We start from the raw sequence: 21,562 nt of genomic DNA on the forward strand, positions 1-21,562 counted from the left end.
TGCAGACTGCTTAACACCTAATTCAGCAGATTCTTATGTTTTCCTTTGTTTTGTTTGAAACTTTAACCTTTTGTTTGTCTTTCTTGTGATAATACTGTGAGAGTACCAGGAGCTCATAATATCTCGTGAAAGATTATGGCCTATAAGGCTCACCATCTATTAGTCTTCTTCTAAGAAAACTGTAGCTCCACTTAGGGAAGTAGACTTCTTGCAATATGCATTTGATAGGGAAACTGCCCAGAGCAGAAGCTGTGTACTGGTTTTTTACTCTCTGGGCTGGTGTGGAGAGCGATACAGATCTGTACACTCCACTAGATTCCTCCCTATACATTTTAGGTGCCACTTACCTTCAGCTTAGTAGAGAAGGGTCTGTATTTATTGCTGACCTACTGTGGGCCACGCAGGTGAACCAGACTATTCAGCCTTCCCTTCTTTACTGTATGGTTGGGTAGGTCCGAGACATGACTGAAACTTCGATCAGTTCTACTTCGAGGATTTTTTTTTTTTTAAATTAACTCCTTCCTGAGATGTAGTTGACTGCAAATTGGCAAGTAGCTTTGTAAGAAAATTTTTAAACTCTAAAAAGTATTAGTTGCACTGTAGTTCCAGAATTGGTTTTTACTACACTGTTTTGTTTGCAACTTTAAAATTGTAATGTTTCCCTTTCTGTCAATGTTTTGGGTTTGGGTTTGGTTGGTTGGGTTTTTTTAATTTTTACCAAATACAGAGTCTTCTAGAAATGCATTTAAGGAGACATGCTCATTGTAGAGTAAAGTTAAACAGATGCTTTAATATGGTAAGACTTACACTCAAGCTGAGAATGGTTCATGTATTGTCTTTTTTGGGGGTAGAGTTAGGATGTTTCAGTTTCATCCCAAATGAAGCAACTAGGAGTGCAGGATTTTATGAGGAGAAATTTTCTTTTGAATTAAATCGCACTTGCTTTATGCCAACATCTCAATTTTTATATTGTATGAGTAGAGTGCTAAGAAGAAAATCTTTCAGCATTAGTAGTACCAGGGGCCATAATACTTTGTACCACATCTGCATGAAAACTGCATTCATTGTTGTATTATCGTTTTGAGAGCCAGGTATTAGTTATCTTTATGTCTGTTCCCTCTGGCCCTACACTGAAGCAGGGAAAATCAATTGTATTTTGTGCTTTAAGCAGTGTTCCTGCCATTGTTTTCTTTTTATTTGCTTCATAGAACATTCAGGCTTAAAGCAACAGAAGTGCAGTGACATAAGCAAATAATCACTCCTTATGCTCATGTTCTGATTGAGGTAATGAGAGAAGGAGGTCATATCTCAGAGAAATAAGAATCCCCTTTTCACCATTCCTGGTGCTCTCTTTGCTGCTGTACAGCACGTGCATCATACCCACAGCCCCTGGAATTCTGAATCCTTTAAAACTCTACAGGGTTATTCAGACGCTGCTTCAGTGATGCGGTGTGTCCTGTTTGGTATGTCCTATCCACAGTGATCGCCAAATGTGCTTTTCTATCACGATACGTCTGCATGCTTGCTATGCTTACTGTTTTTTACTCAAATACACATCACAGTGCCGTGTTGTTTGCATGACAAATAGCAGAATATTAAATCTTCAGGGCCACAGAAGAAGGCCTCACGGTGCAGAAAGAACAGGTTTACAGATTTCTTTTCCTGATCCCACAAATTTTTCCTTTGGTCCTTTGTGTCCTAGAAATGAATTTAAACTATATTTGAGAATGTCTATGTTAACGTTGATTAAACTGCAAGAAAATTAACACTGTATGCTATGGAGGGCACGATCATTTTGTAGCATTGCTGATTTAAAGTATACATTCAGTGAAAGTATTGTGGGAAACACTTTCCTAGTTTATGGTTAAGTCTGATTGTATAGACTTTGCTTAAAGCTTTCATGGATGTTTTGTGTACTCATATTCTCAGATATTTTCCTATTAGCTTAAATAGTAATCCTGTTGCCGCTTAACAGCTAAACACTGAAAACTGCCAGTTTTACTTAAACTGGAAGATACTGAGTAAAGTTAAATGGCACATACAAAGCGGTGCTTAAGGGCTTTCCGATTTACAATTTTATTTCTGCAACAGCTATTCAACTAATAGTACATTTACACCAAATTAATCAGTTGCATTCCTTCAAACAAACCCTCTTTCTTGTAATGGTGAGGACACTCAGTATGCTGTAATCTTGACATGTCATCTGAGAAAATGGTCTGTTTAAGTATTTTAAAATGTGAAAATACATTGTCAACCTAAAACCAGTCAAAAATGTAATTTAATACCCTTTAAAGACAAGGAAGAGCTTGAATTCAACTAGCATTAGATTAAGATTCCTGCATTGAAAACAAATTAGTTTATCAGTGTCACCATTTATCACATACGCATAGAAGACTGTAAAAGTTGAAAGTAATTTCACTCTCTTATGCACTTTATTTTTTGCATTCTTCTTAGAAAACCAAAATAACTGTAAACATTTTTGGTTTTGAATTCTAATTGATGCAGTTGTTTCAGTTGTGAATACTGCAAGAAAATGTCTATGTGAAAATACTCTCACTGGTATTTAAAAGGAATTACAAAATTTCTGTGGTCTAAGGCTTTGTAAAATCATCCTTTAGAAAAATCTAAGTATTGGACCAGTCTGGAATTAACCAAACTCCTAGTCTTACACAAAGGGTAACAAAGGAAATATTCTAAATGCAGAGAAGAATATGAAATTATGCTGCCTAGGGTTACTTTGTGGATTATAAAGTGCTAAGACCTTGTACTTGCAGTACATGTAAATGGCACAGCGCATTCTAAGGAACATTAGGAGCGTGTTGCAAGTATTGGGCCATCCTTATTTTTCCAAAGTCTCCAAAAATATATATATTTTTTTTAACAAAAGAGTAATGTAAAGTATACCTCCTTATGCAAGTGTTACTGATAGAAATTGTTACATTTTCTTTTAATAAACAAAAGGGACAAAATCTTTTATTCGTATTTTTCAAATAAAATATGCTCTTTGCTATGGTGATGGGTTATTGTATTCCTCATCACAACTACAACGGGTTATTTTCTTTTCACTCCTGTATTTTATACTCACCAAAGAAATACAACTGTCTAAACACACTCTGTCTTTAAGATTCAGATGTGATACAGCAGTATTAATGAGGTCAATGTCAGAAACGGTATGGTAACTTTAACTAGATTTTAATGCCTGGTATAGTCACTCAGTTGTGTTTTTCAAAGACTGTCGTACATGATTATTGCTACAGATGGGTAGGGAGAGAGAGACACACCAAGAGATACTTTGCAGCAGACTGCAGTGTGGCTGCTAAATGGTTCATTGCTTTTACTTGTGGCAACTATTCCACTCCAACCATCACTGTCCTGAAACTGAAATACAGCATTACAGGATGAATACATTATCCACATGAATGAGTTAGGGAATTGCACATCTATGAATCCAGATTGGTGGTAGCAGCCGGGGTTATTATCCTAAGCTGACACAGAATAGAAGAGAAAAAACAAGCAAGGACATTCACAATGATCAAGCTCAGGCACAGGCAATGCAAGTGCACGGGAATCACTCATTCTTTCTCAAAGGAATTAACGGGCTTTACCAGCAAATTACATCTTAGAAAATATCAGTCCCATGGCTCACAAGGAACTTGTTGCATACAAGACCTTCTTTCCCAGACTGACATAAAATTCAAAAATAAAGCTAAGGTTGACAGGAAGTGAAAATACAATTTTGTTATAGTACCCTACTTGCTCTACTTTATTGCCTACAAGCCAATTTAGATTGTCTGCCACCATACTATGCAATTCCCACATGTGCCTCAGCACAGCCCCAGAAAAAAAATGATTATGGTAAGATAATATTTGCAAGACAAATATTGTCAGGCTGAATCTAAGTGCAAGTTCAGGAGAGGAACTAGTGGTTCTGTGGTTTTTGGTTTGGTCTTCATTTGAGGTGTTTAAACTTTCTAAAGAATGTTTATAAATATTTTAGATCATCTTTCATATCTAAGATTCATTGGACCTTTTTTTGTTTTAGCAAAGCTTACTATCCTCTTACATTATTGTTACATTAAATTTTAGGTTGCTTGAAGTCCATACTACTCCTTCTATAAGTGGCAAATGTGTTAGCTATATTTATTTACAGAGTCTTCAAAAGCTAGAAATCTTAGCTTGTGAGTTTAGTAGACTTTTTCTGTGGGTTTCATGATTCCGTCTAGCATTTTTGTGTTGTGTAACTCCTCACAAATCCATCGACACACCTCAGCCTTTAATTAATAAGAAACTCCTGAAGATCCAACAAACTCTTTCCACGCTAGCTGCCTCTAAATTTGGTTTGTTCTGGAAGTACATGCAATAGAGCATATTATAGCTGGTGGGCAGTCAGTACCTGCAGAAACATCCTCATCCAGCCAAGCAACCTTCAAAGGGACAAGGGACATTGGGATTCGGACTCCTAGAGGATCATAGGGCACAAAGAGCTTGAAAGGTGTTAGTTACCTAGCTAAGCCTGAACCAGTTCAGGGTCCGTGGGACCTTCATACTGGACCTCGTCATCATGTGTGTTCAGTGTCCAGATAGCTGGTGAGCTCAATGGAAAGCCCAATAGAGGTACACGTAAGAAAGTGAACTGTTCAAATACCTGAAGTGCCACATCTGCTAGAGTCCTGGGTAGGAATGGATCAGTCTTAATGCATTTCCCAGGCATACAGTATGAAAAAAATGCTGAGGCATGCTGCAGTTCTAACACACACCTCTACCTGACACATTACCTGTTCTGAAACAAATTAGATTGCTTTTGACTTTATTCTGAAGATTGTACATTGTTTACTTAAAATCTGAATTAATATCCATGATCCATGTTTAAAAGTAATTCTTCCCTGTATCTTCTGGAATTGATCTGGGGACAAAGGACCTATAAGTAAAATTGAGCTCTGTGTTGAAGTCTCAAGCACAACATATCTAACAATCAGTTTCATGATAGGATTTGGGTTGGGCAAAAATCAAATACTGGTTGTGTACAAAAAGTAAAGTTCACTCTTACTAAGCAAATTAATTTTTTGTCAGTTTAGGTCTATTGATTTAAAACTATGCTTGAAGGGTAAATGTATATGAAAATATACACATCCTGATTATGTCATGAAGACCACATTTGGATTTCTCAAAAAGAAGTAAAACCAGCTCACAGTCTGTTCTATTTGCAGCCTCTTTGAACTTACTCTTTTTGATCAAACTTGTATTTTCCAGTTAGTTTCTATGCTTTGTACTACACCAGTTTTCAACTGGGAAATGGTAGTGTGGAGGAGAATGATTCAGAGATTAAAATCTTTTTAATCTCTAGCTGCTATAACTATTAAAAAAAACCCTAAAATTGAAAACAACTTTATGAAACAAATTGGTTTATCAGCTCTGAAAAGCAAGTCACTTGTATATGATGTTGGTAATAATGATAATGTTCTTGTTCTTTCTTACTTATTTTTATCATAAAGCATTGAATCAGAAATTGTGGTGCTATTTGTTCTCTTCTATGTTTCTAAAATGTTTCAAACCTGAAATATAAAGGGAACATCCCTGTGAATGGAGGGGTCTGTTAATTCTGTTTTGTCTATCCCCAGACTGAGATTTTTTTTTTAATAGTTTCATACAGAGAATTTTTTTGATGTAGGGATGCCAAAGTATGCTTTAACTGTTAACTAATTGAGTTCTGTAACTGCAAATATATCATCCAGTTTTCTGAGAGAGAGAAGGAAATGAAAGGCAAAGTAAACTCTCAAATCTTGTACGTGGAACACAAGCTTAGTCTTTTTAAGCAGATCTGAAAAAAACACCTCATAAGCATATTCTATCCTATGTAGTGTTATTTAAAAATGAAAACAAAAAGCCCTCCAGCAATCACTTCATGTTGTGTCCTTATTTTCCAAATGAGCATTTCATGTATCTTTATCATGCTTTTTCAATAATATTTTACTGTTTCAGTAAGACTCACTAAAATCTTTTTGACAAATCTTCTCATTTTCTCAGAACATTAAGAAGTCAATTCTGTTGAATTTGATGGAAAGTCTATCAGAAGGACTGTTCTTTGACCAAGTCCAGGATAGAACTTCTCATCAAAACCTGCAAGGACTAATCAATAACTGACTGGTCAAAGCACTTTATCATGGATGTGAAAGATTAGCTTCAGAGCAGGACATTAGATGGGGATCTCTCACTTCAACTATTCCTTTTTTATAATCCCACATCACAAATTTCAACGAATTTTTACTGATTGCTTAATGAGTACTTGGGGGTAAAATAGCATTCTTATTTTCTGTCAAGCTCTGTGGGGCTGAGTGATCCTGAAAACATGAGTTATGTATTGTTCACTTTATGTCCTCCTTTATTGTTTCATGTTGTTTTCTTTGTTTTCTACCCCCACTGGCCCTCTTTTTGTGCTGGATGCTTGAAGCCCTGTAGTACAATAATTTATCTTAAGAATGTCAGGGGAATCTACATCTCTCTGAAAAATGGAAATACTTATCAGTGGTATCTGATGCCAAGTGTACTAATTGTTTTTTACTCTGGGTCGAACATTTTAATGGGACTTTATCACAGCTGAATTTCTTATCTTTTTCCCATGCATAATAATAGGAAATTCAAATCACCTTCTATGATAGCTTAAAAAATCTTGGTTTTATTAAGCATTTATATTGGCCAAGACCCTAGTGTCCTAGGTCACATAGACAATGACATTATTTGCCTAAGGAATTTCTGGCTTGAAAGGCAAGATTTCTGAATCCAATGTTACAAAGCAAAGACTTGTAAGGGAGGGAAATGGATTGTAGGAAGCGTGAAGAGCAATGAAAGGGTAGTAGACAGCAAATGTCACAAGGCAGATACAATTACTGGTGAAATGATCAGAGGTAAGTCATACAATCAATAAAATACCTAGTGATACAGGACAGATTTTTGAGTCATGTATTACATTATTATTGTAAAGTTTTATGAATTAATACTGCAATATTTTATGACTGTCCCAATTACAGGTAATAAAAACATAAGTTATATGTGATATATAATGGGGATAGACTATGAAATTCAGAAAAAAATTACAGTGGAAAAAGCGTATTAAAAAGTTATTTATTTATTTGTGTTTCTTTACACTACTCAGCTAATGCTAATTTCTATTGCTGATACTGTAAATACCCCACAGTGCTGGGTCAGTCATGTACATGCAGATTCCCACTGATATGCTTAGGTTTTTGGCTTGCTGGTTTTACATATGGATTTTGAAAATATTTAGTTTGTTCTGCAGGTTTTGGACTGTACTTTTGTAGTGAAAAACTGCTACAATTTCCTCACTTCTGAAGCAGAATTTTATTTTTTTCTGATTACACTTTGCAAGAACAGTGACAATAGCTACACAGAGGACTGTGGGTGAAAATGGTCATGTGTCTACCTACAGGAATCTATTACTTTTTGCCTGATTTACTGTCTAAGCTATCTCTACCAAAGAAAGTGAAAAGGGGCAAACTCTTTGGCTAGCTTGGACCTTCAACTTCTACACTGGATTCTCAACTGTCATGTCAATGAAATTATAATTTTAATGTGTACATACACAGTTGCAGTGTGTCAATTGAAAAGTGAGTGACTTTGGACAGCAGTTTAGACTTGCATTCAGGCTGCCTCTTGCCAAGTTATATTTTAGAAGGAAAGAATGCCTTGTGAGAAAATGGGTCAGATGATAGAAACATCCGAATTTAAGTGTGCAGAAGGGGTGCTTGGTGTCTTGTAGAGTTTTACATGATTCTGACAGCCAAGAAGACACTGGTATGATTTGTTCCTGAGGAAAACTTTTGCCCTTAGAAAGTGAAAAGCTTTTCCTTGTTTGCAAGGTGTTCTATGTCAGACATTATCACAACTTGAAAGGATTCATCCTGAATGCGAGAGGTTGTGATGGGCGGTCTGTCTCTTTGCATCTTGTACAGTTGCTGCTGATGGAGCAGTCTCTATGGTCCTTGGTATTGCTAAGGAGCATCCCATTCTTGACAGACTTTTTAATAAAAGTATGATGGTAAATTTATTTGGTTAAAAAAATTAATATGAAATATGGAGCATTTCAGTTCAAGGTCACTAGTTCATATTTGAAATGAAAATGAGAATTGCAAACATGATTAGCACCAAATGACTGCTTCTTTACATGAAATTTGCTTGTAGTCTTACTTCAGTGTTAGTACAGAAAACCTGCATGATGGCAGTGCCAAAGAGGTAGTCACCCAGTGTGATCACTATATTCCTGTCTGCTTCTAATTATATTCCAAGTTTCTTGTTTGACTTTGAGGATCTGACAAGTATTCCTGTAGAGACCTATCCAATTTTCAAATAATAGCACTGTGGATGTATTCAGGACAGCATTCCATCTCCAGCTTCCATCCTTGCTGCATCACCAGTAGTGTTTCCAGATTGGAATGGGACACCATCATGCCTCGGCAGCTCTCAAAATCTGAATAAATCTTCCTACAGAACTCATCAAAGTAAACTTGTTCTGTCTAGGTATAGAATGGCTATTTTTTTCTGGTTTGATTTATGTAAAATACAGCTTAAATTCTCACCTCCTCTCATCATGCAATTAAAGTTTAGCAATGTTGCTTCCACTTTTCTAAAGTGAAACCTGAGCCAAGGCATTTCACAATTAAAAATCAAAGAAAATGGCCAAATAATATAAAGATATGATGACAAAAATATCAGCCATGTAAGGGATAAGGAGCAAATGGTAGAAATGTTTTCTAAGCAGAGGACCATTCAGTGACACCTGAATGGCCACTGATATTACAGAATGATTATAGATCTGTTGTAGAAAAACTGAACAAATCATACTAGTGGACCCTCAGCATACAGGACTTTTATGTACTCTAAAGGCCAGAAATAAGAATGGCTTTGTTAAATGGGAAATTCCCAGAAAATTATTTATTTGTACTGCAGTATCACCTAAAGAATTTCTGGATGATCAGGACCTGAACTTCTGGGTACCGATTAAACACCAGCTGAGATTTGCTACCTCAGGGACCTTAGTGTCTACAGGAGGCTGAGGAAAGCTGTCATCCAGCTGATGACAGAAACAATATGAATAGAAATAAAGGATAATCAAGGATGTTTTTATAATTGAAGTCCAAGAGACAGCCTAAGGGGAAGATAAGATTGAATCATTTCTGAGAGAAATAGGATAAATAACTTGTTGCTTCTGGGTGATTTAATATTTCTAGCTATTTACAATGGAAAATTTACAGGTGAGCAAAAGTCCTTGATACAGTTTTTTTGAAACACAATAAAAAATAACTTTGCAATACACACAGGAAAGAGGAATAGCCATATGGGATCCAGTAATAATGGACACGAAACTAGTTCACTTAGTGATAAGAAAATACTTTGTATGTATAATGATGTAGAATCAAGGCCAAATATTTTGCTAGTAAGAAGAGTAATAGTAGAAGAAAACTCATTCCTTGAGCTTAGTATAATAAAAGTGAAATTCTGTTCCATGAAAAAGAAATGTTGATGCATCCATAAACAAATAATCTTTTCCTCTCTCTGCCATTGATTCCCTATCTGTCCTTAAGCAAATACCCAAATATATGCCTACTACCAAGTAACTTACTCATATTTCTTCCAGTGTGTAACTATTTAGTCCCAACTGTTCAAATATGCTTGCCTGAAATCAGTTCTCTCCATATATCGATATACACTAAACAGAAGATGCTAAAATGAAAGGTGTTGAAGCTTCCTGGTGATCATTTCTACTAATAATCTGGAACCTTAAAGCTAGGTGATTTAGGAGCTCAACTTTAACATCCAGCTTTGAAAATCCCTTTTTGTTAAATGCTTTAAAACCTGGGTTGGAAGTGCTAGAAAAATTCAAAACCTGCCTGTTCTATTCTTAAAGTATTCTTAAAAAGTCTCTAGAAACTGTAACAAACAAAATCAAGCGGACACAGCAATTCATAGGATATGCGAGGGAAAAGTAAACCTAGTTTATTTAGAAGGCTAATCTACTGGAATTTCTTGAAGGTGTCGACAAGCCTTTGAATAAGGATAATCTGACTGATATAGTACACTTGGATTTCCAATAAGCTTTTGACAAGGTCCTTCATCAAACCTATTATGGAATGACATGATCCTAAAAACTGATTTAAGACTAGGAAACCAAGTACAGGAATACTTACTTTGTAAGGTTTCTCAGTATAAAGAGTACTGTTAGACATTATACTAGGACTGGCATTGTCTGATGGAGTCAAACATAATCTAGAAAAGCAAACTGTGAAGACTGGCAAAGCAATCAATGGCTACTTAGTGCATGTACTGAAGTTGTGGATGAAACTGAAATAAATGCAAGGTAATGAACAAAGGCAAAACCAAGCCAAAATGCAACTGCACCATGAGCTCAGAATAAATTATTACTACTCGGAGAGGATATTTTGAGTTACTGTTTCTACCTAAATATCTGCTAAGCAGTCATCAAAACCAACATAAATAAATCTGGTGTTAAGAATTCTTAGGCAATTATAGAAAACCAATTAGAAAATGTCATTATGCTACCTCAAAAACCCAGAATGATTCCACATTTCAGCTACGTACTAAAACAGTCTGGTCACACAGAAATCAAGAACAATATTCAAAGATATGGAATAGCACCCATCTCAGGAGATCTTAAAAATTAGGACTCTTTAATATGGAAAAGAAATGACAGATGTTAATAATATTTAATAAATTATAAAAATAAATTATAAAATTAGAACTGTCATGCAGGAAATAAACAGAAAATTACTGTTTTTCACAATAGAAGTAGGAGCCATAAAATGAGTTTTTAGTTAACAGATTTAAAATAAACAAAAGTAGATACTTTTTCACATGGTGTGCAACTGAGTGGTAAAAGTCATGTTGTGGATACAGAGCTGATAGAGCCTTTTTTCCACACCAGGTGTAGCTTTGGAAGTCACACAGCTGCTATTTGTTGTTAGGTACAGGGTTGCTGGCCTGCACCATCCTCCTGGGGTTGTTTTTAAAAACTATTTCAACTCAAAGAAATTTTGCCTAGAGACAATGGAAAAAAAAATCTGGCTTCTGGCAAAGGGAAGAGATACTAAAAATGAGACCAAATGACTATAGGGTTAAAACTGGTTCCAGTGTTTCATGCCTAGTGGTTTGGAATACAAAGAAACCATCAAATAATTTCCAGCCCTGTAATACTTACCTCCATCCCCTCCTGTGTCTTTCAAATTTGTCTGTCACCCCATTACAGATGTAGTTCATGAACCTTCTTAAGCTGACTTGGTTCGTCTCTAGATAATGCCAGTCAGGAAAATGAACCCACATGTCCATTTAAAGTCCAATGAATTATGAAACTGAAGTCAAAGAACTGCTGGCCTCTACTCATCCTATATTGTCCACAGGCATCTATTATCCCATTCAGAATGCTCTGAAGTGAGTCATTAATTAAATTACTGAGAGCTGAGATTATGGAGCAACCACATAAAATATTCAGAGTATCATTTTTAAAGAGAAGTAGAAATGTGAACCATTATATTTCTCAACTATTAATCACATCACCTCTTACATTCATGGGGTTCTTTCATATTATGCTGAGAAAATACCTGGTAAGAAACTAACTTAGCTATGTGCTTTATTCAGTATCTGGGTAGGTCAAAGAAAACTTTGATATTAAAGATTCCAACTATATATGTTAAAACTTAAGAAATTCAAAGCAAACCCAACCAACTGCTTAAATGCATCTATTGTTGGAAGTGGTAATTGAGAATAATGCACTGAACTATCACGTCTTCTGTTACAAAGGCGACAATTTGAAAGAAAGGGAATTAATATTTTAAGCATACAAACTTATAAATTTTACATTACCCATGTAATAAGCAAATAAATTATTCATATTATGCATAAGAAAAGGCATATGTCACCAAAACACATTTACTTCTTACCTGTAAATTAGTGAGTGGCTTTATTAGAATTACTCCTTTTTTTTCCAGTTCCTAAACTTTGTATAGGAACTACTCTTAAGTATATTACCTGATAATTTTTTATACTGTCTATGTAAAGATAGACTGCTTTTCATAAAAAAAGTCCAAATGCTGCTTACTAAGAAAAAAGTCATACATGTGATTTAACAGAACATGGTATAATCATATAAATTATAATAAAATATATGTATGGGACTTGGATTATAAATGGCTCTATGAGGGTCTTTCTGTGTGTGTACATATGTGCAACAATACATACATATAAAGTAAATACATTGTAGCTTATAATTCGTACCTTCCTGTTGCAGAATGAAGAGTGCATTCTACGCATACTTAGAGTTTATTGATAACACGCTAAGATTTGGGGGGGGACTGATTGTATTGCAGTGAGCTATGTATTCCTTCCTAGTTGATAGGCAGAACATTTGTTTCTTGTATTTAAAATTCATCAGGATACACAAGCTTATATCTAACTTAGAGCATTTTATTAGTTCTGTCAATGTCATTTGCGAATGTGACAGCTACCACCCATGGTTAACAGCTCAATTATTTATGCTGAACTCAAACCAATATACTGGCCATAATAGTCATACAACCCAGTTAGGTATGGGCATTTAACATGCTTCTGCACAAGATGCAAGAGAAAAATCTTGCTCATATAATAAACAACTCTGCCTGTTTTATTTAGAGTGTTCTAGGAACACCAGAAAAAAAAATAATTCCTATATTACAAAGTTCTGCTTATAGATCCCCTTTTACTCAGAAAAGCAGATCCACACCTTCCACAGATTCACACCACACATACACACCCTTGATATACTGTTTTATTTTAAACATTTTAGATATACGGTGAAATTAATAACTTGGTTTGAATAAAGAGTTTTAACTGATGAGAAACAGTATTTTAAAGAGAGAAGTAGCAAGTCACAGCAAAACAACAAATTCCATACACTTGTTTTAAAACTAGATAGTTTTTATCCTTGTACTGAAAAGCTTCAATACATCGTCTTTGCTATTGTGTTTATTTGATAGAACCAAGGGGTTTTGTTGCATCAAACTGAAAAAAAAAAAAAAAAAGCTTTCTATTTGGTGATCTATACTTACCGACTGGGATTCATTCTTAGTCATTTGGGGTAGCACTGGAGCTAGATTATCTCTGTATGATGTATTTATATTTACATGTCTGTGTCTGTTGTTTAGCATTGTTGCACGAACCGCAGGACTGAAGGGACCACTTCATTCTGGGGTGGCCCGCCTGCTCTGCTGCTTCTATTTGAAATAGGCTCAGGTTGTCTCTCAGTTCAAAGATGCTACCATGATAGTCTTCCTGGGGGAAGATTGCTTTGCATTCCAAGATGTCGGGGGCATATTAGGAGAGAAAGGACAGTGGGTGGTATGTGCTAGAGGCATTTATTTTTCTGTTTCAAAAAGCCTGGGGCAGACACAGTTCTGATCTATGTTTTAGCCATGACTGATGCCTCTACATTACCTAAGGGCCTTACAGAGCATTATGGAATATTATGTATAGGAAAAATATGACTGATGTGTGAGATTCAATGTCTTTTATTCAAAAATTTCCTATTATAACCACTCCATATAAGCCAAAATGCAGGTAACTGCCTATAAATCAAGGCTATGGTATTAGAAGAGATAATGATGGATTTTATCCCTCTGTCCTGCAGAAACACAGTGGCAGACTGACCTACATCAGGATATTGCGGCTCCTGAAGGCTAAATTTTGTGCTACTAGGCATGATGAGCTATCTTACGTATATTGCTGGATGGAGAGCAACTACTTCCCAGCAGGGCTTTCTAAATGAATTTTTGCTGTAAGTCACACATCCAACCGCAGTGCGGTCACACTGTTGCCAGACACGCAACAACAAGAAAAGGGTTTTTTGTATGATGACTACAAAGAAGTCACCCAGTGCAGCACTTGGGAGTCATGGCTGTTAACTTCTCATCGTGTTTCAGGGCAGGAACCTAGGCATGAGGGAATCGGGAGCTCTGCTTTCAGCAGCCTTCTCCCTGTCATTACTTCTGGGAGCTGAAGTACTCATTTAGGTTGTCTGGCACTTAGATCTCTGTCTAGTAGGAGACTTGATTTCATCTGTTGGCCTCAAGACTCAGGGGACAAAGTCCAGGCTCCCCTTATGCGATATGGCTAGTTTTATTATTTGATTTTTATTTGTAAATAAATTTCATTTGAACTTATTGCATTTTCTATGAGTTGACTCTCAGACATGGCAGAAATACAATAGGAAACCTAGAGCAGAAAAACATTTCCTGAACTTCTCTGGTTTTCTTATGTTCTTCAGTTAGTGGAAAATATCACTAGCAACTCAAATGCTCTCAAAAAATCTCTTGATTCATTTCTGCTATCAAGTTTGGGCAGACAATTAGATAATGATTTATGTTAACGCGTTCTTGTGCATTTAACTTGAGAACCACGCACCGGGGTCGCCCCTGCCCCAGCGACGCCGCGGCAGGGCCGCTCTCCGCCTCCCCACAGCCCGGCCCGGCCTGGCCGTGGGCCCCGCTGAGCTGGGCCCTGTCCTGTCCTCTGCCAGACCCCGTCCCCAGGGAGGTGCCCGACACCCGGGGCTGGGGCTGCCCCGGTGCCCCCGGCTGCCCCGCTCGTGGATATGGGGCTGGGACGGGCCCTGGGTGCTGGGCCCCGCCATCACCCACCCGGGGAGCCCTCAACATCCTAAGAAAGAGAAGAGCCCTCTTAGATCAGTGAGTCAATTACTAGTTATATCAACTTCTATCATGTCTTCCTCTTCACAGACTTACCCAGTTCCTTCTTTAAATTCGTTCGTTTGCCTGCCCGGTCTGTCCTTCCTTCTTGGTAGGCTGCTCTGGTGGGTTGACCTTGGTCGGCTGCCAGACGCCCGCTCAGCCACTCTCTCAGTCCCCCTCCTCGACAGGACAGGGGGAGAAAATGAGAGGGAAGAGCTCGTGGGGCAAGGTGAGGGCAGGGAGATCGCTGACCGGTTGCTGTCACAGGCAAAACTGACTCAGCTTGGGGAAAATTAATGTATTGCCAATTAAAAACGGAAAAGAATGGTGAGAAACAAAGACAAAACCAGGGCTCCAGTCAGCCCGTCGCGGCTCCTCTCTGCCAATCCCTTCTCCTCACACTTTTCCCCTGCCCCACCGGCGGCGGGGGCAGGGGGGGGGTCTCTGCCGGGGCCGCAGGGCCATCTCTGCCGGGGAGGGGGGCCTGGAGCACCTCCTGCCCTCCTCCCGCTCTCCCCTCGGGGCTGGCAGGGCTGTTTCTCACCCCGTTTCCCTCAGCCCTTTTGCCCTTTCTTCCCCAGGCTTTCCCCGAGGCTGAGGGGCTCAGCTGTGCCCGGCGGTGGGGCCGCTGGAGCCGGCGGGAACCGGCAGGAACCGGCTGGGGCCGGTCTGGCCCGGGGCAGCCCCCAGTCTCTCCTCACAGCGGCCGCCGCCCCTGCAGCCCAGCCTTGCTGTCAAAACCTGGACAGCTGGACCCATTACGGCCGTGATTCTGCCATCATTTTAATACATCTCACTGATTTTTCTTTTACACTGGATCCTGCATGAGTTCCAAAAGTCTTTTTTGTTTGTTTGTTTTCCTTTGCCCCTAATCTCAGCCCTAGCTTGTCCAATCTAACCTCTGTAAAAGCCAATGGGAGTGATACCTCCCTTTGGACTGGGCTTTGCATAAACTGCCTCCAACCTGTATTCTGTAAACATAAGACTATCATCACCTCATGTTTAGTGGTCAGACAACAAGCACTCTCTGATAATGCAATGTTTACCTAATTATTCTTATTTTGTTGCTTTGGATAGAGCTTGAGGGCAGCTGATGTGATTTAATACATCTAGCTCAGAGAATATATTCACTGGTTTTCTGCTCGGTAACAAAGCCTGGTTACCAAACAGGACTGCAGAGCTGAACAATCTTTGGCATTCCCTCCATAGCACTAGATTTTGCCACTGCTATAAACTTCAGACTGAATCTGAAGAAGCACCAACAGAAGTGTGATCCATTTCTCAGTGTGAATGAACAGAGAAGCCTCTAAAATGTAACTTAACGTGACAAAAGCTACAACGCACACAAAAAAATGCATACCTTTGTATTGAAACAATGCCCCCCTAAGGTTTGGCCAGTACTGCAGCAGTAATGGGGATGAAAAAATGCTGAATACTACATAATATATATTCAGGGCATAGTACATGATCTACTTCCTAAGTCGGTACTGGACATCACCATTCGTAATGGTGTCTGCCTTAAGACAATGTACTTTTTATTTCAGGCATGGCAAAGGATCTATTTTCTTGTGCCTTTAAATCTAATTGCTTAGAATGATCTGTAAAAGTCAGATAGTTTTGTGCAGAGAACAAGACAACAAGAAACAGTTTTTAGAGGTAAGTAGAAATTTTTTCTTTACTTTATTTTAAACATTGCCTCCTTTACCTCTCATTTTCCACAGCAGTGATCAAGCCTCTCAAAAAAGCTCTTATAACACTTTTCAGATAGTTTCACTCATTTTTGCTTCACTTGATGGAGATTACTATTCCCATGTGTTGTGTTAGCTAAGTAGTCATGCAGCACATTTGAAGCTTGAATTAAAAGTCCATTTTTTCCCCCTGAACAAGATTCATAAATAAAAAATATCATCTCTGAATAAAATTCAGGTATTGCACTGAAGGGAGAAGGCTTTATATGTTAACACTGTCAAGGCTCAACGATGCATAGTAAAATGGCTCCACAAGTGATGAAATTCAGATTTCAAGTTAAGTTCTCTGACTTTTGTTTTAAAAAAAAAAAAGCACCAGTTTACTTAGATTCATAAGTATTTCAGTCAGGATCAGTTCAATTTTAGTATGCAGGTGTGCTGAATAAAAAAGCCAAACATGTAGGCTGCTTTTCTGTACCTTAAATCATCACTCAAACGGTTGTCCTCCTGCCCTAGAGGAGACCACTTTCAGAACATTATATCTGAGACACGGCAATGTGACATCTAGATGCATCCATTTATCATGCGCACACTTTTCCTCCCCCTAACTCTAAAGTTAATTCAGCAGAATCTTATCCTACTTCATCCTCGTACACTTAGCTGACTGTCAATGATAAGGAAATTAAGACTAATACCAATCATTGGGATCTCATTAAAATGAACTATTGAATGCCATCAAATCAGGTCTATTCCTGCAGCTGTCAAAGGGATGAAATTGTTCAGATTATGGATGGTCTTTCCAAGTTGGCACTGGTAGTTCTGTTAGCTCTCGAAAAAACACTGGCAATTGTACATGTTCAGTTCATATCAGTTAGGCATTTTAAGGAAGGTGCCCATACTCTGTTCTTTCTCATTCTTTGTGCGTGAACAGTCTCTGGGTAAATAGGTATCTAGCCCTGTTCAATAGCAAGACATTAGGATAACTATGTGTATCCAGCTGGGAAAACTGAAATTCTTTACTGCTCAAGTGTTCAAGTACCATACCAATGTAATACTCAAAATTTAAAAGTGTTAAGGGTGCACCTACGGTTTGAATGAGAGCAAGTTTATTTAAAACTTGTGCTTTTAGAATGTAATTAGTTTTGTGTGAATTTAATTGCTCTTTTTTGCTACTTTGTCCGTCTCTGTTCAAAAGACCACTACAGGTTTAAAGACAAAAGTATATTAGAAAGAATTGCCTTGATTATACATCTAGTCCTGTTGAAAAAAAATGAATTAACCTGCTACAGAAGTTCACAACTTGCTTGATTCCTTAGACAGTTTTCCTAACAAAAGTCATATCTCAGATTCTGTAAAACAGAGCCACTTTCATAAATCCACTGATTTAAAGGAATAAAACCAGGTCAAATTCAGCTGATAAAATAATTAGTTGTACAGATTTGCACAGCTCAATTTGAGAAAAAATGGCTGTCGTGCTATATTCATCTTTGGTTCTGTGAACTGATTATATGTCAGATAGACAGAACACTCATGGAAAGTTACAGCTGCTTAAATCATGTTTCTGTGCTGAAACAACACTTGATTTCCTTGTTTTTTCACTAATGTGTTTACTAAGGACAGGCACAGTGGTTTTGCTCATTATGCCAATAGAGTTGAAACTCTGTGTTTCCGTGCACTTGCTGGCCTCTTGTGCTTTTGAAAGTAGCTGAAAGCTTTAAAATCCTTTAGCTGGCTTGATTAGATAGTGGCCCTTCGCCTGGCATTGATTTCAGGATTTAGAGTTTATTAGAGGGTCACCAGGGTATTTTTTTTTTGCTGTGTTGTTGGCAATTACCCAAGTTCTTGAATAACTAAATACTAAACCCAATCAGAATTAATGCTGGTCTCTTTTAAAAGGTTTCAGTGTTCCTTTTTCCTTTGTATGACTACAGAATTCTCATGTATATACTAGTACTTTAATATATTTTACATGCTTATGTGCTAGTTTTAGAACCAGCAAAAAAGCTGAACAAGGTATCTACTGAAATAAAAGCTCATACAGTGATTTGCAGTGTGCCATATCGCTCACTCCTGAAGACAGAACCGGAATGACAGGTTATCTGTATGGTGCTTACAAGGAAAGAACATTCGATGAATAAAGCACAGAGGAAAAAGAGGGGTTATGGTCTGCAGATTGCTGGCCATAGCAGGGCTGTGTATAAAGCACTGATTGATGGCACTAGAAGCATCCAACAACTGTGTAAACAACCAGATAAAATGGATACTGTCCAACACAGCTTGCAATACCTCCTTGTTTGGTGCAGTTATACTTGGTACATATACCTGCTATTCCGTCATTATGAGCTTGAAAATACTAAATAGTGAAAGTTTGTGGTCAAATTCCCACAGAAAAGCACTCAACATTTTTTTTTCAGTTTTGACTGTGACCTTCAACTCCTATTCACTGCACAGTTTCCTGACCAGTTCTGCATCCATTTGATTGAGGTTTCATCCAGGTTATGTTCCCTAACTTGCCCTGGAATGTCACATGAAATAATAGTATCTCAGGCTTTACTTAGTGTCTACTAAGTGTCATAGGTATATGAAACCTATTCTTTGTTCATTAGAGGCAATGCATTGCAGAGGGTGGAAATGTGATTAGACACATATCTTCACCAGCTAAGCATTGGCTCATACTCACCTTCTTTTTAAGATATGTACAAATAGGTTGTGGGATTATTTGCTTCAAAGTTCTGCTGAGAATTGGAATAGTATTTTGAGTCTTTTGTTTGTTTGTTTCAGACAGGCAAAATATTTCTAGTTTTCTGGGATGTTACATATCTTTCATTAATTTTCCGAATGGAAATTAGTGGGTAAAACTTAGTTGTGGAGAGCTTTGACCCTTTCGCATAAAAGTAGTCGGTGAATTTTCTGGTGAATGAAGGGAATGAAGGTGTTACTTTGATTTTTGGTCCTGATGCGCATGCTATACTTCAGTATTTATTCCTAGTAGATGCCATTATCCACTTTTTCTGTTGTCTGTATTCATCTGAGGTTTCTGAAAAAACTGATGGTACAGCCATCTTGGTCTCTCATGAATACTCCCATCTTTCTTCCAAAATGGGTATTTTGAATCTGTGCTTTTAATATAGTTTCTTTAAGAAATTGTTGGTTGTTTCTGATATTTTTTCACTCTAGCCTAGATGCATTCCTTCTGAGGAAGGAATGTGATCTACCATGACGCAGAACCTTTCAGGAAGTCTATTTGCCTGTGTATTCTGGACCTTCATGCAAAAGAATGTACCCCTGAAATACAACCCCCTTTGTCTCATTTGCCTATCCTAAGAACCTGAGAAATTGATGTTCTTAAAAAAAATAATCCAGTCATGTGATTTATGCCACCAGTCTGAGGCTGAACCATTTAGGTCATAATTTTGGCTATGTATTAAGGTGTACAGGTCCTCTTTTTTATTTCACAATACATTTATGTTTGCTCATGTCTAAGAAGTTGAGTGGACCACTTTACTACCTTTCTTCTTGTTACCCTTCATTGCAGATAGTCCTTGTCCAGGCCACCATTACCTCCTTGTACACACATTTCTCTGTGCTTTGCAATCTTGTAGCAGTAAGCCAAGTTTACGGTTCTTCCTTCTCAGTCTCCAAGGCAACATGCAATGGTCTGCAAGACACAGTCCATCATGGTCCAAGAGCTACAAATGATTAGATTTCTTACACATTTCCAGGCACTTTCTCTACCTGTTAGGTTTTTAACTTTGCTGATATTGATTATTCTCACATTATTTATCTATTCTCTTTTCCTTTTCTGCCTGTCCGTACTAGCCCATATTTTTGGTTTTGTCCATATTTATTTACTCCTTTTCATGTTGTTTTGCCCAAATAAAGTTCCCTTTAGAGCCTTTCCTTACAAAATGGCAAGTTTAAAGCTGCTCAGGGAAAGAAATATGTGGTAAGACCCCACAAAATAATACCAATGAAGCTATACTAGAATCAAAAGCAGAATAACAGTGATAGGACATAGCCAATTAGTTCTGAGAAGCACAACTCTGGCAATATACAAAGGCAGCTCTAACCAAATTCGTGTTTCTACCAACTGTTTTATCATGCAGATGTAATGGTCCACTTAGACCTAGATGAGAAATATATCTACTATACTTCAGCTGGACAGGGAAAACACATTTCTGCAGAATCACAGCCATTTCTACCTCCAGATGCTTGAGTTCATGCATGCCATCCATATGACTAGAAAGCAATCACTTTTATATGTGAAGAAGCCATATAGTAGTCCTCATTCAGAATATGCTTGTCATCAAATCTGGTGCATACTTATACACATAATAGCAATTTCTGCATTGTGTCCTTGGCAAAAGTATACTTCTTGAGTCCTGATCTTAGCAAGTACTTTTTTGTGCCTAGAGCTACCTTTAAAATCTTTGGGAATGATAGGATCTTCTCTCTTTTCTAATTAACTTAGTTATTGTGTGGTTTGTTTTCACGTGCAGTTACTCTCTTTAACATGCTTACAATGCTGTATCTGTACAGATACTGATTTAGGGGCTGGCCTTAGGAGCAGCTGCATTTGAAAAGGGGGATGACAAAAAAAAATAATCACCACCCCCCAAAAAAAACCATTTATTTAACCATTTCATTTCCATTGTAATTTCATGTCCACCTGTCTTTCTAGTCTGGACATCTGCAGGAGATGGCCTTCAAAATTTTCAGCTGCATTTTACTTTAAAATGTTTACTAAATAGGTTCTGTACTAAGTATAAGTCCTAGTCCATGATTATCTATTTGCAAAAAAGCAGAAGTTTTTTGACAGAAACCCCTAAACAATTAAGTAAACCAGTCTCCATAGGATGAGGTTATAGTCTGTATCCACTATGTCTGACTGTGGTGGGTTGACCTTGGCCGGCTGCCGGGTGTCCACCAAGCTGCTCTCTCACTCCCTCCTTGGCAAGACGGGGAGAAAATAAGACAGAAAAGCCTGTGGGTCAAGATAAGGACAGGGAGATCACTCACCAGTTACCACCCAGGCAAAATAGACTCGAAGGGGAAAATTGAATTGATTTATTGACAATTAAAAAATAGAGTAGGATAGTAAGAAACAAAAACAAAACTAAAAACATC

This window comes from Buteo buteo, chromosome 20 (genome assembly GCF_964188355.1).
Source record: "Buteo buteo chromosome 20, bButBut1.hap1.1, whole genome shotgun sequence".
Classification (NCBI taxonomy): Eukaryota; Metazoa; Chordata; class Aves; order Accipitriformes; family Accipitridae; genus Buteo; species Buteo buteo.